This window comes from Jaculus jaculus, chromosome 8 (genome assembly GCF_020740685.1).
Source record: "Jaculus jaculus isolate mJacJac1 chromosome 8, mJacJac1.mat.Y.cur, whole genome shotgun sequence".
Classification (NCBI taxonomy): domain Eukaryota; kingdom Metazoa; phylum Chordata; class Mammalia; order Rodentia; family Dipodidae; genus Jaculus; species Jaculus jaculus.
This window is the reverse complement of record NC_059109.1, coordinates 6,912,057-6,928,236: the sequence shown is the minus strand read 5'-3', so window position 1 is coordinate 6,928,236 and position 16,180 is coordinate 6,912,057.

Sequence of the window (16,180 nt, the reverse complement as noted above, 5' to 3'; positions counted from 1 at the left end):
TGGCTCTGGTGTGTGTTGTGTGTGTGCATGCACATACACACACCCCCAAAAGTTTTTAATTCATGGGAGCATGAGTACCTGAGTTTGGATCCCCAGCATTTATGTAAAAACCATCTCTCCAGCCCTCAAGTGTCCTCTTGAGTGACCAGCCCTACTGTGCAGATATGGTGGCATGTGTCTGTAATCTCAACTCTGGGGAGGTGGCGACAAGAGGAGCTTGCCGGCTAGATAGTCTGGCCAAACCCATGATTTCTAAGTTCCGTGACAGAACCTGTCTCAAAAAATAAGGTCAAGGGCTGGAGAGATGGCTTAGCGGTTAAGTGCTTGCCTATGAAGCCTACCCGGTTCGAGGCTCAACTCCCCAGGACCCACGTTAGCCAGATGCACAAGGGAGGGGCGCAGGCATCTGGAGTTCGTTTGCTGTGGCTGGAGGCCCTGGCGCACCCATTCTCTCTCTCTATCTGCCTCTTTCTCTCTCTGTCTATCTGCCTCCTCTGTCACTCTCAAATAAATAAATAAAAACAAAAAGAGTTTTTAAAAAATAAATAAAGTCAAGAGCAATTGAGAAGATGCTCAGTGTTGACAGCTGGCCTCAACACACACACACACACACACACACACACACACACACACACACGTGTATATGCACACACATATGAACATGCACACATGCATGTGCCCACACAGATACAAACACAAAACCATCTTCAGCACTCCTTTCACTCCGCAGTCCCTTCCTTCCTTGGTAATGTCACCTATTTTCTGGGCTTTAGTTATCATTTCTTTGACTTAAGGAGATTTTAAAAAAAAGATTAAAGCCGTAACACAGGCAGAGCAAACCCAGAAATTTAATTAATGCACAATGATATCTGGCCCCATGTCAGTCTTTGTAGACGTTGGGGCACTGGGAGTAAGAATGATAGTTTATTTTCCCATATGGAAAAATGGCCTTTCGCATTTTGCCAGTCTGCCCTCCCAGGCTCATTCCTCTTATCTCCCCGATCGGGGCAGTCTTCTTGTTATGCCCTTGGCTTGTCACATTCTGACTGACTGCTTCCTTTCAGTTTCTACCCTAAAGCAGCAGTTTTCAGATGTGCACATATCAGGGCCCACAGAGGCAAGCCTTGTGCTTTATGAAAGAAGCCCGTCACAAAGGACCGCAGGCCGTATTATTCCATTTCTGTGAGATGTCTGGAATAGGCAAATCTGTGGAGACAGAGCAGACGACACGTTGCCTGGGGCTGGAGAGGATGGTGTGGGGAATAAGAAGTGACTGACAATGGCAATGGGATTTCTTTCTGTGGTGCTGAAATGTCTTAAGTTAGAGCATGGTTATGTCTGCACAACTCTGTGGACATACTAAAAACCTCGAAGCTGCACTTTAAACAAGCAAAGCTATTAGAAAAAAAACAAAACACGGGCTTGTATGTTTCTGTCACAATGAAAAAAAATATACTACTGAGATAATAAACTAAGGAGGAGGAGAGGTTTGTTCAGCCCATGGTCTGCAGTCCTCTTGCCCCATTGCTTTGGGCCTGTCGTGAGGCAGAGGGGGGCAGCCGGGGGCTTGTGGTGGGCACAGCTGCTCACTTCACTGCAGCTGGGAAGCAACAATAGAGCTCGTTTTATAACATATCCTCTCCCCAGACTAATTCAGCTAGGAGCCCATAAACAGATTAATCCATCCTGAGGTCAAAGTCCTCATGATCCAATCACCTCGCCAAGGCCTCACTCGAAAACACTGCTGCGCTAGGGATTAAGCCTTCAACCAGGAGCTTAGGGTATTTAGGATCTAGAGTCGCAGTGACCAGCCTGCAACATGCCTCCCAGGACAGCCATGAATGTGGTCAATACACTGCAAATGACAGTCATGTTGCAATGTCAGAAGGTTGACAGCCCTGATCTAAACCGGAACAACTTGTTAAAACACAGAGTCCCCGGGTTTCTGCTTCAGTAGGCTTCTAACTCAGAGGTTCTGATTTAATAGGAACTTCCACTTGCTGCAAAGACCTAAGAGCTGTGGCTGCTGCTCCTGAACCACACCGAGAGTCACCGTGCTGGAGTAGCATTGTGCAGAGGAAACACGAGCCATGTATGGTAGTCATGCCTGTAATCCAAGTTGCTCTGGAGCTGGAGGCAGGAGGATTGTGAGTTCAAGGTTAGCCATGGAAATTAAGGAAGGCTCTGTAATAAAACAGAACATAACAATGCAAGGGACATCACTCAGTGGTATTGCACTCACATATGAGGCATATGAGAGTGCCTAAGGTCAATTCCTCATAACACATAGTCACACATATGTGCTACATGTGTAATGAGCCATTTTCTGGAAGCTACATTAAGATGTAAAAGTATGTCAAATTAATGTTCATTGTACTTTTACTTAATATGATGATTATTTTACTTAATATGATGATTATATTATCTACTGAGAATATCCAAAATATTCTCAGTAGATAATCAATATAATACTTATTAATGATATTTTAAATTCCTTCATTTGTACAGTCTTTGAACTCCGGTATGCACATCACCATATGTATGGCACATGTCAAGTGTCCGGTGGCCACAATGACTGCTAGCTCCTGTAACAGACAGCATAGTCCTGGAGTCTTCTTGAAACGGGCTTGGGTTTAAACTTCACCTTGGCAATGACAATAACATTTCATACTTCAAGAGATTGTTGCAGGTATGAGATAACACATGCAAAAATACTATTTCAACCAGGCAATAGTTGGTATTGTCATTATTTCTCTAATAACAGTCATCAAATGAAAGAAAATGACATTGGACACAGTAAACCCTGGGCAAACTCGAAAAGCTACTGAAATACTAGATGTCATTCCAAGCTCTAATCCAAACCATTAAGGTAAAATGATAGATTTAAGCCTGTTTGTATCAGGTAGAATGCTTTTGGCTAGAAGAGACAGGAAATCCAATTCAAAGTGATCTAAATAATGAGGAAATAAAAGGTTGATGTAACTGGGGCGCAGAGGGAAAAAATTCCATCTCAGTTTTAGCATTTAGAAGATGAGCTCAAAGGTCTCTTCACTCTGAACACCGTACAGCTGGAGTCCCTCAGATTTGGGGGTGGCTGCAAGTAGCAACCAGGGCTAAATGCTTGTTGGCAGGAGACACAGAGGCAGAGACTCCACCGGCCACTCAACAAAGTCTTTTCCCTCCTTGACCCTGGAGAGTGAGGTGCTAGTGACATCATTTCTGGCTCTGGCTCTGCTTTGTAAAAAACCCAAGGCAGGAGAATGATGTGTAGCTTCTAGTCTGTATGTGAGGCTTCAGTCACAAACAAACTTGAGTTGTAAGTGGCAAAAAAAGCAACTAAGAAAATCACTTTAGACTAGGGTCAATAGGAAGTGTTATTTTTTTTAAAGCTTAGATAGTACCATAGGTGGCTTTATGGTTATTTTTATTTTTCTGGTACTGGGAACTGAACCCAAAGCCTTGCACATGCTGGGCAAGTGCTCTACCACTGATGCCACTGAGGTACGTCAACCCTTGGTGCTTGCTTTTTAAAAAAAATATTTAATTTATTTACTTGGTTGAGAGAGAAGAGGCAGAGAGAAAGAGAGAATGGGTGCAACAGGGCCTCGAGCCACTGCAAACGAACTCCAAATGCATGCATTGGCCCCTTGTGCATCTGGCTTACATGGGTCCTGGGAAATCAAACCAGGGTCCTTAGGCTTCGCAGGCAAACACCTTAACTGCTAAGCCATTTCCCAGCCCCAGTGCTTGTTTTTAAAACTCAACATTATACTGAGATCAGTCTGGCCAACTTGTATTCTAGTTAGTTCACAGACCCTGTCTACACTTTAAAAATACAAGTACAGGGCTGGAGAGACAGCTTAGTGGTTAAGCGCTTGCCTATGAAGCCTAAGGACCCCGGTTCGAGGCTCGATTCTCCAGGACCCACGTTAGCCAGATGCACAAGGGGGCTCACGCATCTGGAGTTCCTTTGCAATGGCTAGAGGCCCTGGTGTGCCCATTCCCTCTCTGTCTCTCTATCTGCCTCTTCCTCTCTCTGTCTGCCGCTGTCAAATAAATAAATAAAAATAAACAAAAAAAAAAATTAAAAAAAAATACAAGTGCAATATATTTTTTTTTTTTCAAGGTAGGATCTCACTGTAGTCCAGGCTGACCTGGAATTCACTATGTAGTCTCAGGGTGGCCTCACGGTGATCCTCCTACCTCTGCCTCCTGAGTGCTGGGATTAAAGGCGTGTGCCACCATGCCCAGCTAGTGCATGTCTTTATGAACATATGCAGGAGAACCTTTTCCAGGGTGGGATGTAGGAGTTGTACTATGAGTCAACTTCTGGGCCTTGCACATGGCATCTTCAACTTCACTAGGAAATACCCAATTATTTTCCATGAAAGACTTAGCTATGAAGATCAAGTTGTTTGCAAGGGATGGTAGGCCGGAACTACCATGATTGAAAAAGAAAATAACAACACATTTCTGATTTTCTATGTCTGGATAAAGGCAGGCAGTCCAAGGGTGGAAGGGTGGCTGGCAGGGACCCAGAGACTTCCATCTTGCAGTTCCACTACTCTCAGCCTGTGTGTTTTACATTATGCTATAAAATATGGCTATGCAGACTAAACCACTACCTAAACCTTCTGACCAGAGAGAAGGAAGAGGCGGAAAGGAACACCTGCATGTATCCAGCACTGGTCGTCTGAGCCCACGGTACTGCAAGAGAATCTGGGGAATGCCACCTTCACTCAGGAAGACGCAAGGCTCCCTGAAGATAACGGATCCTGTTACTGAGGAAGAGGAGAGACTGACTGGGAGGAAGCAGGTGGTCTCTGTGACACTTGCTACAACGTGCGGTGCACTAGTTTACCTAGCAATGTTTACAGTGCAAGTTGCTCCATAAATGTAACACAAGGAAGTACCAAGCGTATCCTTTATATTTATCTTATTTTATTTTTTTTGTTTATTTTTACTTATTTATTTGAGAGCGAGACAGACAGAGAGAAAGAGGCAGAGAGAGAGAGAGAGAGAGAGGGAGGGAGAGAATGGGCACACCAGGGCCTCCAGCAACTGCAAATGAACTCTAGACACATGCGCCCCTTGGGCATCTGGCTTACATGGGTCCTGGGGAATCAAACCTCGAACCCCGGGTCCTTAGGCTTCACAGACAAGCACTTAACCACTATGCCATCTCTCCAGTCCCTCTTTTTATTATTACTATTATTTTTTGCAATCTGATGGGTATGAAATGGTTTCTCAGTTAGTCATGTAATACTTGTTTAAGCTGAGGTCCTGCAATGTGCAGTTATTGCTGAACATACTGGGAATGCAGCAGTGACTAATTTACAGCGCTCAGCTCCAGTCTTGTATTGAGGTGGCGAAGACCGTGGGCATAAAAGCAGTCTGTATGTGCACACCCGTGTCACAGACTGACAAGCTCTGCCTAGCAAGGTGGAAAGCATGCTCCACTGCTCATTAGCACACTGGTCTGAGCCCGCAAAGCTGAAAAGTGAAGACAATGAGATAATTAGCCATGCAAATGAGCCCCTGGGGATTGCCTCCAGGGCAGAGGTCCTATCAAAGATGCCAGTGATAACCCAGAGTTAAGCAAGAGGGGAGTGCTGGGATTGGTGTGAGCAAGTGTGCTGTGGGTGGGAATGGACACAGGAATGTGTGCTTGGGTTGCCAAAAACCCTTGTCCTAGACAGCCACTGCCTTCCTGCCAGGACCCCAGAATGCACCCTCATTGTCCCACAGCCTGTAACACAGGAACCTCAGCAAACTGGCACAGACAAGAAAGAAATGGAAAGTAAATGCCTAGGTTTTGTTGTTACGCAGCATCTGTGTGCTAGTACCTGACAGCGACACTCTCCGGGCACTCCCTCCACTTTCTTACTGTATGTTATCTGTCTTCCTAGCTTAAGTGAATGATTAACTCACTTACAATACTTCTCTGAAAAGTACAGGTAAAACTAGTTTTCCTAGCCAGGGGTGGTGGTGCATGCCTTTAATCCCAGCACTTGGGAGGCAGATGTGGGAGGACTGCTGTGAGTTCCAGGTCAGCCTGGGCTAGAGTGAGACCCTATCTTGAAAAACCAAAAAAAAAAAAAAAAAAAGTATTTTCCTTCTGAGAACTGCTTTAGGTCAGACAAAGCAGCTTTTCATATGTAAGATGTCCACTACCATTCTTTTAAATTAATTATCTCCTTGAAGTTTTGAGACAGTTTCATGAAGCCTAGGTTATCCTCAAACTCATTATGTAGCCAAGGCTCACTTTGACCAAGGCCTGTACCTCCTCTATGCCAAGCTTTTTTTTCTTTTAATAGCTTTGGTTATTTCTTTATCTTAAAAAAGTTCAAGTGTTCTTTTTAAAAAATATTTTATTTCAGAGAGAGAGGCAGATAAAGGGCTCACCATGGCCTCTAGCCACTGAAAACAAACTCCAGATGCATGAGTCTCTTAGGGCATCTGGCTTTACATGGGCAATGGGGAACTGAACCTGAGTCCTTTGGTTTTGCAGGCAAGTGCCTTAACCGCTATGCCATCTCTCCAGCCTCAAAAAGTTCATTTTTTTTTTTTTTCTGGATGTGGTAGTACATGGCTTTGATCTCAGCACTCGGGAGGCCAAGGTAGGAGAACTGCCATGAGTTCGAGGCCACCCTGAGACTACATAGTGAATTCCAGGTCAGCCTGAACTAGAGAAAGACCCTACCTTGAAAAAGGAAAAAAAAAAAAAAAATCCTGTCCAGCTTTAGTATTTTCTATTTAGTGCATCGAGTTTTAGGGAAGACACCTAGAAGCCTCTCAGTATGCCTTATAAAAATCTCTTGGTAGTTTAAGGTTTTTAACTTACGAAGTTTGCTACTGAATACATATGAATGCTTATATACAAACAGATTTACAAACATTTTATCTTCCTCATCTACTGGACTTTTAAAATTCTTCTTTTGTGTAATGTCTTTTGCCTTAATTCCATTGGCTTTGAAATTAATATTGCTATTCCTGTTGCTTGTTTACTTGAACTATTCTGTTCCTTTCTAAAAATTTCAACTGCATTGTGTATGTGTGTGCGCACACATGCACACGCATGTGTGTTTAGGTGTTCCAGGGTTTGCTGACACTGCCAATGAGTGTCAGACACACGTGCCACTTTGAATCCACGTTTGTATGAGTTCTGGCGAGGGGACTGAGACCGGGCCGGCAGGCTTTGTAAGAAAGCACCTGTAACTGCTGAGCCATCTCCCCAGCCTCAACCTGCCTTTAGTAAGTCAGTCATGTCCACTCTGAAGATACTGTTGCTAATAATCTTGTAACATCATTCTCATGTGGTGGTAGGCTACACAATGGTCCCAATTATCTCTGACACCTGTGACTATTATCTCACGTGAAAAAAAAGGGTCATTGCTAATGTGACATGACAGGGGAAGAATATCTGGTGGGTGTTAAATGGAATCATACGCTCACTTGTAAGAAAGAGAGACAAGCAGACCCAAGAGGACAAGGCAATGTGATGATAACAGCAGAGACTACAGCGATATGGCCACAAGCCAAGGAATGCTGGCAGTCCCTGAATTGGGAGGTGGCAAGAAGTTCTTCTCCTCTAAAGCCTTTGGAGAAAGTTTATACCAGCCATACTGGGGCTCTGCATTTCTAGTCTTCAGAAATTTAAGAAAATACAGGTGTTGTTTTAAGCCAAGTACATGGTAATAGCAGCCAAAAAATACTAATATTCTCTCTCTCTCTCTTAAAACATTTTATTTATTTGAGAGAGAGAGAGAGAGAGAGAGGGAGGGAGGGAGGGAGGGAGGGAGGGGGAGAGGGAGAGAGAGGAAGAGGCATTGAGATAGAGAGAATGGGCACACCAGGGCCTCCAGCGACAGCAAACGAACTCTAGACACATGTGCCTCCTGTGCATCTGGTTTACATGGGTCCTGGGGACTTGAACTGGGGTCCTTAGGTTTCACAGGCAAATGCCTTAACCACTAAGCTATTTCCCCAGTACCCCCTCTCTCTTTTTTTTTTTTTTTCACAAACATGACATTATGATCTATATGATAGTGTTTGGCAAGTTGTTCCCCTGCCCTCTGGCTAATGTGCTAATGAGTAAGCTATCTTTCTAAAGGTCAATGTCTGTAGATTCTGTTCTTTTAAAGAACTGAAAGAGATTCCGTGGTATGGATGTTTCATAATTCATTCATCTATCCCTACTGATGAACATTTTAGCTGCTTCCAGTATTCTTTTATTGCAAATAATGCCACAATAAATATCCTCAATGAGTGCATGTGTTTTACACATTGGGATTTTTTTGTAGGCTGGGGAGAACAGACTCTGAGGAAAATCTATTAGTAAGTGCATTTTCAATTTCAGTCAATATCAACAGATTACTTTCTAGGAAAACTGTCAAGATTCACACTCCTATTTGATTTGAATTTTCCCCAGAACAAGTAAAATTGAGCAGCATTTTATGCAATGCATATTTGATTCCTTTGCCCATTTTTTCTTTAGGATTATTTGCCTTAGCCATTTTTCAATCAAAGGTTTTAGAAACACTTCTTTTTTTTAGGTAGTATTTTACTCCCTATCTATCAAATGAGGACAGAATTTGCCTTTTCCATTCAGTTCTAAATGAATTGAGAACCTAAAATACCTTCCCACTTACCCTATATTGATTTTTCTCAATGTAGCACACATATCTTGTATGAATTATTTTGGGTTGTTATAAAACAGATTCCCAAGCTAGGCATGGTGGTGCATGCCTTTAAACCCAGCTCTTGGGAGGCAGAGTTAGGAGGATCGCTGTGAGTTCAATGCCACCCTGAAATTAGAGTGAATTCCAGGTCAGCCTGGGCTGGGGCAAAATTTTACCTAAAAAAAGCAAGCAAACTAAAAGCATAGTCAATTTTTAAAACTTGCATCAAGTTTATGAATAAAGAACAATTTAAATATTGAAAAAAAAAAACCAGATTACCATGGAACCTGTCCAGTGAGCATCTTTGGCAGTGGGCATCGTCTGACATACTCTTTGCACATGATCCTTCTCAGTCTCAAATTACTTTCTGTAGCTTATCTGATTCTCACATGGCTTCTAGACGAGCAAAATCCAATAGAACTTCCTGCAAAGACAGAAGTGTTCTCTACATGTGTGTCTAATAGAGTAGCTAGTGAGTTCTTAACTGTGACAGTGTGACTGAGGAGCTGAATGTTTAAATTAAAATAACCACATGTGGCTAGAGGCTAACATATTGATCAGTGCAGCTCTGGTAGCAAAGGTTGTATCTTCAGCATCTGTGTCTAACTCAATCAGGAAGAAAGCCTAAGCCTTTCCATTGCGTAAGGCTCTTGGTAGATAAAGAAGTGAAGAAATGCCAAATAGGATTGTAAAAAACTGTAGTACGGCGGGCGTGGTGGTGCATGCCTTTAATCCCAGCATTCGGGAGGCAGAGGTAGGAGGATTGCTGTGAGTTTGAGGCCACCCTGAGACTCCATAGTGAATTCCAGGTCAGCCTGGGCTAGAGTGAGACCCTACCTCAGAAAACCACCCCCCCTCCAAAAAAACACCAAAAAAAACCCCAAAACAAAAAACCCCTGTAGTACGTCATAAAGTTTGCCTCACCTTTATAAAGCAGCTTTTGTGTCTTGTACTCTAGATGATTTCATGATTAAAATATTAACCTGCTATGAGCCACACCTCTCTCACCCCCTTTAAGGCTCAGCAAACCTCGCCTAAGAGGGAGGGGTGTGGAGAGAATGTAGGAGCCAGAGATGGGAAGGAGTGCTATGGAACACCATCTTCTGGACACAACATGGATGTTACATGCGTGAACTCACAGCAGCTGTCATTTCCTGCATGAGACAGCACAGTAACATTCCACCATGGGACCCTATTCCTTCCAGGAGAGCGATTAGGAATTAGTGGCTGCTGAGGGAGGGGAGGCATGTTTGCCACTGGTAGGTTGCCTGTGCTCCAGCAAATAGCCCGCACCCTACTCATGCCAGCAGCCTTGATTTACCTCGGGTGGGGTCACAAAGAAACAACAGGAAAGTAAGGTCAGGTGGGAAGAGGGGTTTAGTGGGAGGGAGGGAGATAAGAGAAGGCGATGATCAAAATATACATTGTATACATGTATGAAAGTTAAAGAAAAGTTTAAAAAAAGTTGTTAGGGCTGGGGAGATGGCTTAGCACTTAAGGCACTTGCCTGCAAAGCCTAAGGATCTCGGTTCAATTCCCCAGGACCCATGGTTCAATTCCCCAGGACCTACGTAAGCCAGATGTTCAAGGCACCTTCAGTTCATCTGAAGTGTCTGGAGGACCTGGCACACCCACTCTCTCTCTGTCTTGCTCTATCTCAAATAAGTAAACAAAAATATTTTTTAAAAAAGCAAAAGTTAGCTGGGCATGGTGGCACACCTTTAGTCCCAGCACTTGGGAGGCAGAGGTAGGAGGATTGCCATAAGTTCGAGGCCACCCTGAAACTACATAGTGAAGTCCAGGTCAGCCTGGGCTAGAGTGAGACCCTACCTCAAAAAAAAAAAAAAAAAAAAAAAAGACCAATGGCATCCTGGTGTCTATGACAATGCCTAAGAACTGTCATCAACTATCTTAGCAAGCATAAAGCCCATGTGAAGACAAGTCTTGCTTTTCAATGCACCCTAACTTAACATACACATGTAGAAATGTGTACACTGTAGAACACAATCAGACAAAGACTGTAATGTAGAGTAGACACACGACACTCATCCCTTAAATCCAGGCTTATTGGAAAAGAATGTTGAGATTCTGACAAACTTATGTGACTGGAGAACTTAGTTTCCTGCTTATGCTTGCTCACTAACAATTATTTCACCATCCATTTCCTTCAGAAGAAAAGCAAGTCAGTTAAAAGAATGGCATTAAACTACTTTGAAGATGACTCCTTGTTCTGGCTCTTTTACGAAACCCTGGGGAGCTCACAAGACACATCCTTGTCAGCACCCACGAGTGTGTAAATTTTAATTCCTGTCTGAAGTGAGGGCAAGGGACTATGCAACAGATAGTCATCATAAGCATATTTACTATTCATCTCCGTTGATTCCCCCCCCCCCACAACAACTTGCGTTGGCAGGTGTAACTACACATAGACTGCAACAGTTTATAGATGAACCAGAGCCAGGAAATACAAATTTAAATTAAAAGTTCAAGCCGGGCGTGGTGGCGCACGCCTTTAATTCCAGCACTCAGGAGGCAGAGGTAGGAGGATCACTGTGGGTTCAAGGCCACCCTGAGACTCCATAGTGAAATTCAGGTCAGTCTGGGTCAGAGTGAGACCCTCCCTACCTCGAAAAACCAAAAAAGAATTAAATCAAATTAAAAGTTCATACCACAGAACAAAATATAGAATGCTGATATGCATGCCACAAGTTCCTACCCAGGAACTAAAGTTATTTTTCTCCTACTCCTTTTCTGTGGTGCTGGGGACTGAACTCACGGCCTTTCACATGCTAGGCAAGTGCTCTACTATTGCGTTCCCTTCCCCATCTGGAGCCATAAATTTGACATGATGAAAAGGGGTTAATAGGATAAAAAGGCTCAAGATGGAAAGGGGAAATACTCAGCCACACAGTTCACGATACATCAGTTAGTTACCCATGGCACCGAATCATTCCATGATGTGTGGCTCTGACATCACAGTGTCTCCTGCAGGAAACAGTAGGAATGAAGTGCACAGTAACTTCTTTGTTGTTGATTCTGTCCAAGTTTATTAAAATAATACATATTGCTGTTCTAAAAACAGGAACTAAGATTTGTGTCAATTCATCATATAATGAGAACAAAATGTATTAGTTGGGCCAAAGAGTTCAAGTACTGGACTATGGAATCAGAAGCAGATAGATGGAAATACTGTTTAACCTGATATTCAAAATGTTTAGTAGTAAATTTTATTGTGACCTTCAACAAAGATTTATTTGTTGTTGAGATATATGACATTTTCTTGGGACATTGTGCTGATACTTACATGTAGGACACATCCAGATTGGTTACTAGATATTTTCAAAAGAGAAAATTGAACAGTTGTTCCAAAACTGAAGAATTTGGTTTAGATTGTTCTTTGCTCCCAGGGCCCCTCTCTTGTCCCAACTCTGCCGGTCTTTCAACCAGGTTAATTACTGGAACCGCTTGCAATTTAGGCTTTTAAGAAAACTAAATCAGAATGAGCTTGTGGGTGATGATGGCCTTTTTACCTGTACATTTCAATACATGGACATACTGTAATTTGCTGATATCCCAGTTAGCCTCTTTGTCCCCCTGTCCATCCCTATTCCACTGTGCCCACTCCTCTTTCCGAGTAGCCCTTTTTGTTTTTCGAGGTAGGGTCTCACTCTAGCCCAGGCTGACGTGGAATTCACTATGTAGTCTTAGGGCAGCCTTGAACTCAGGTGATCCTCCTACCTCTGCCTCCCGAGTGCTGGGATTAAAGGTGTGCGCCACCATGCCTGGCTTTTTTTTTTTTTTTAATAAGAGAGACAAGAGAATTGGTGTGCCAGGGCCTCAGCCCCTGCAATCCAATTCCAGAAGTTTGTGCCACCTAGTGGCAATGTGTGACCTTGAGCTTGCCTTGCCTTTGTGCATCTGGCTAAAGTGGGTCTGGAGAGTCGAATGTGGTTCCTTGGGCTTCACAGGCAAGAGCCTTAACTGCTAAGCCATCTCTGCAGCTCATCCTTCTGTTTTGATGTCTCATTCTTCTTGTCCTCCTCTGTCCTTTATGTCAAAATGTTGATGGGCTCAGCACTGTGTAGGTCTTGAGGAATGACATTAACTTGCAGGGTCATAAATGCACCCGTCAGCTCATGTCAGTAGGACAGTGCCCCCAAATATTCCTCCTTACCCTGTGATTCTTACGTTCTTGTCTCCTCTTTTGCAATGTTCCCTGAGCCACACAGAATGTGACACAGGAGTCACATTTAGTGCTGAGCTCTCAACAACCTATTTTCGGCACTTGGTGAGTTCCGAGTCTCCTCAGTAGCTACCACCATCTCCACAGAGAAGCTTCTCTGGATAGCAGTTCTCATATTCTTTCTGACCTCCTCCTCCAGTGTCTCTCTCCTTTTTTAAGCAGGTGTGGTGATATATATGCTGTGTGTGAGATGTGTGTGCACAATGAGCATGTGTGAAGGCCAGTGGAGAACGTCATGTGATCTCTATGTTGCCCTTCGGCACATTTCCTTGAGCAGTCTCACTGAAACTAGGGCTGCTGTTTTCTTTCCGGATTGGCAACTTTCTGGTTTCCATTCCTCACAGGACTGGGGTTCCGGGCGTGAGTGGACTTGTTCAACCGTTTATGTGGGTGCTAAGAGTGAATCACGCCCTCTTGGCCCTTATGGTTATGTGGTAAGCACTCTTGCCTGGCGAGCCATCTCCCAATATTTTACAGTAAGACACCAATGGTTTATGGAGCTGTCTAGAAGGATGCCTTAATATATGCAGGAGACACCGTAGTTAACATACAGATTGATAAAACAGCCCTGGCTGAGGATAGTAACAGAGTGTGCAGTGTTCTGTGGGAGCAGCTGGGCTTATGAGAGCAGACAAGGGGTTCTGAATTCGGGAGCCTGTTCAGCAGACAGTACAGGATTAGCAGCTTTTTGTGAATCCCCCATGGTGATTGCCATCTTAACTGGAATGCTTTTCTTTCTGTGGTAGTTGACAGAGGAAGCCCTTTAAGGCAAGGTAGGATTTTTCTAAAATAAGCTCTCCAAAAGTAAGAAAAGTCATCAAGTTCTGTCCAGTAGAACAGGTCTGCAAATTCACGTTATGCTCTTTCTTTTGTAAAGTTCACATCCATTGCCAATGTTTAGAGATCAACAGATTTCAAACCTGGCAATGACAAATGTTTTCTTCATAGCACATGGTGGCAATCTGCTGGCTGAGTACAGAATGTGACACACCCACCTGGGCTGTTTAGGCACTGAAGTGCTACTGGGGAATGATAAAGCTTTGGATTGAAACATTTTTAAAAAAAATATGTTTATTTATTTGAGATATATGTGTGTGGGTACACACACACACACATACACACACACAGACATAGGCGGGGGGGGGGGGCAGGAGAGGGAGAGAGAATGAGAATGGGTACGCCAGGGCCTCCAGCCACTGCAAACGGATTCCAGATGCGTATGCCCCTTGTGCATCTGGCTTACATGCATCCTGGGGAGTTGAACCTAGGTCCTATGGCTTTGCAGGTAAATGCCTTAACCGCTAAACCATCTCTCCAGCCCTAGACTGAAACATTTTAAAGGAAGACATCGTTAGTTGGTCACTCTTAAATTGTCAGAAAATGTATGTGCTTATGACATATATGGCTTTTCACAAAACAAATGGCCAGCAAATATTCCTAGAAGAATATGCAAACACCTACCCTTCACTAAAGAAATTAGCCTGGTCTTTGGTTACCGGACACATTCTGCGATAATTTTGGAACAGGTCTCACTGACAAATGGTGAGCAGCAAGATCAAGTATTTATATTAAGTCTATTATAATGAAATATCAGCATATGTAGGAACACTCTAGGGCAAGGAGAATATGTTCAAAGACCCCACACATTTCTTATAAAAAATCAAGAAGGGTCACATGGTGGCCATTTTATGGTACTTCAAATACTTTGATTTGTCTGGACTAACTATTCTGTCAATCTGGACTTTCAAAGTCACGACATAATCCTGGTTTCTAAAAATTGAGATTCATTCTCTCTCTATATATATGCAAATATTTGTTTGCAAGTACAGAGAAATAGAAAGGAGACAGAGAATATGTGCACTAGGGCCTCCAGCCACTCCAAACGAACTCCAGACACATGCATCACTTTGTGCATTTGGCTTTATGTGGACAGTGGGTAATTGAACCTGGGTTGTTAGGCTTTGTAGGCAAGCACTTTAACCACTGAGCCATCTCTTCAGCCTGAGATTCTCTTATTTAACTCATGAAACCTAACCTGAATCTAGTTCTTCAGAAAAAAACCAAAAATGTGAGAAAGTTGCTTTTTAAGTTTTTCTAATTATAAAATGAATAGTTGACAATTTAGAAAATAAGAAAACTTTATATCTTTTCAATCTTTTATTTAGGAAAAGTTTAAACCAACTGCTATGGTTCGGGATCCTGAATGCCTTCCAGAGGCCCTGTGTTCAAGACCTGATCCCAGCATGACACTATTGGGAGGGGGTGGAATTTTTAGAGGTGAGGCCTACTGGGAGGTCCTTCAATCACTGACCGTGTGCCCTTGAAGGAGATGGTGGGGTCCTGCCCCTCCTTGTCCTCTTTGTTTCCTGGTCATGAGGTGAGCAGGTTTGTTTCCCAAGCACTGCTGTCATGATGTGCTGCGTCTCCACAGGGCCAAAGCAACGGGGTTAACAAATCCTAGACTGGAGTCTCCAAGACTGTGAGCTTGAGCAAACACTTCTCTTTATGAGGTAATTATGACAGGTTTCTGCTACAGTGATGGGAAGCGACCATTCCATCAGACCAAGACACTTAACCACAAACATGGGCTGGAGAGATGGCTTAGTGGTTAAAGCACTTGCCGACAAAGCTTAAGGACTCAGGTTTCTACTCACCAGGACCAACATAAGCCATACAGATGCACATGGTAGTGCACGCGTCTGGAGTTCATTTGCAGTGGCTAGAGGCCCTGGTGCACCCATTCTCTCTTTCCCTTTAATAAATAAATTTTAAAAAATGTTTAAAAATGCCTATAAAGAAAAACACCAGTTTTTCAAGAATGGCCAAATGTTTTGTGACCTAACTCAGAGAAAATTCTCTAGTGTGCATGTAAGGGACACAGAATGTTCCCACACACAATAATCCTGCAACAAATGCACTGATGAATTTGGTAAGCAGTGTTTTCTAGAATCCCTCAATGTAAACTGAGGGTATACATGGTATGAAGGTAGCAGTCCAGAAGTTCTTAGCATATCGACTCCAGGCTCCATCACTTAGTAATTCTGTGACCTTGAATAATTAAACATTCTTTAGCTTAGTTTCCTGATTTATACACATTGTGATTAGTAATATCACCTAAGGAGCTGTTATGAGACTCACTTGAGCTAGCTAATGCTAGTAACACCCTTAATCAGAGGTAACTAGGTATAGGAACAGTGTATGTGGGCACACAGTAAGTATCATTATAGTAAATGTTGCAATGTCTGCACATTATGCT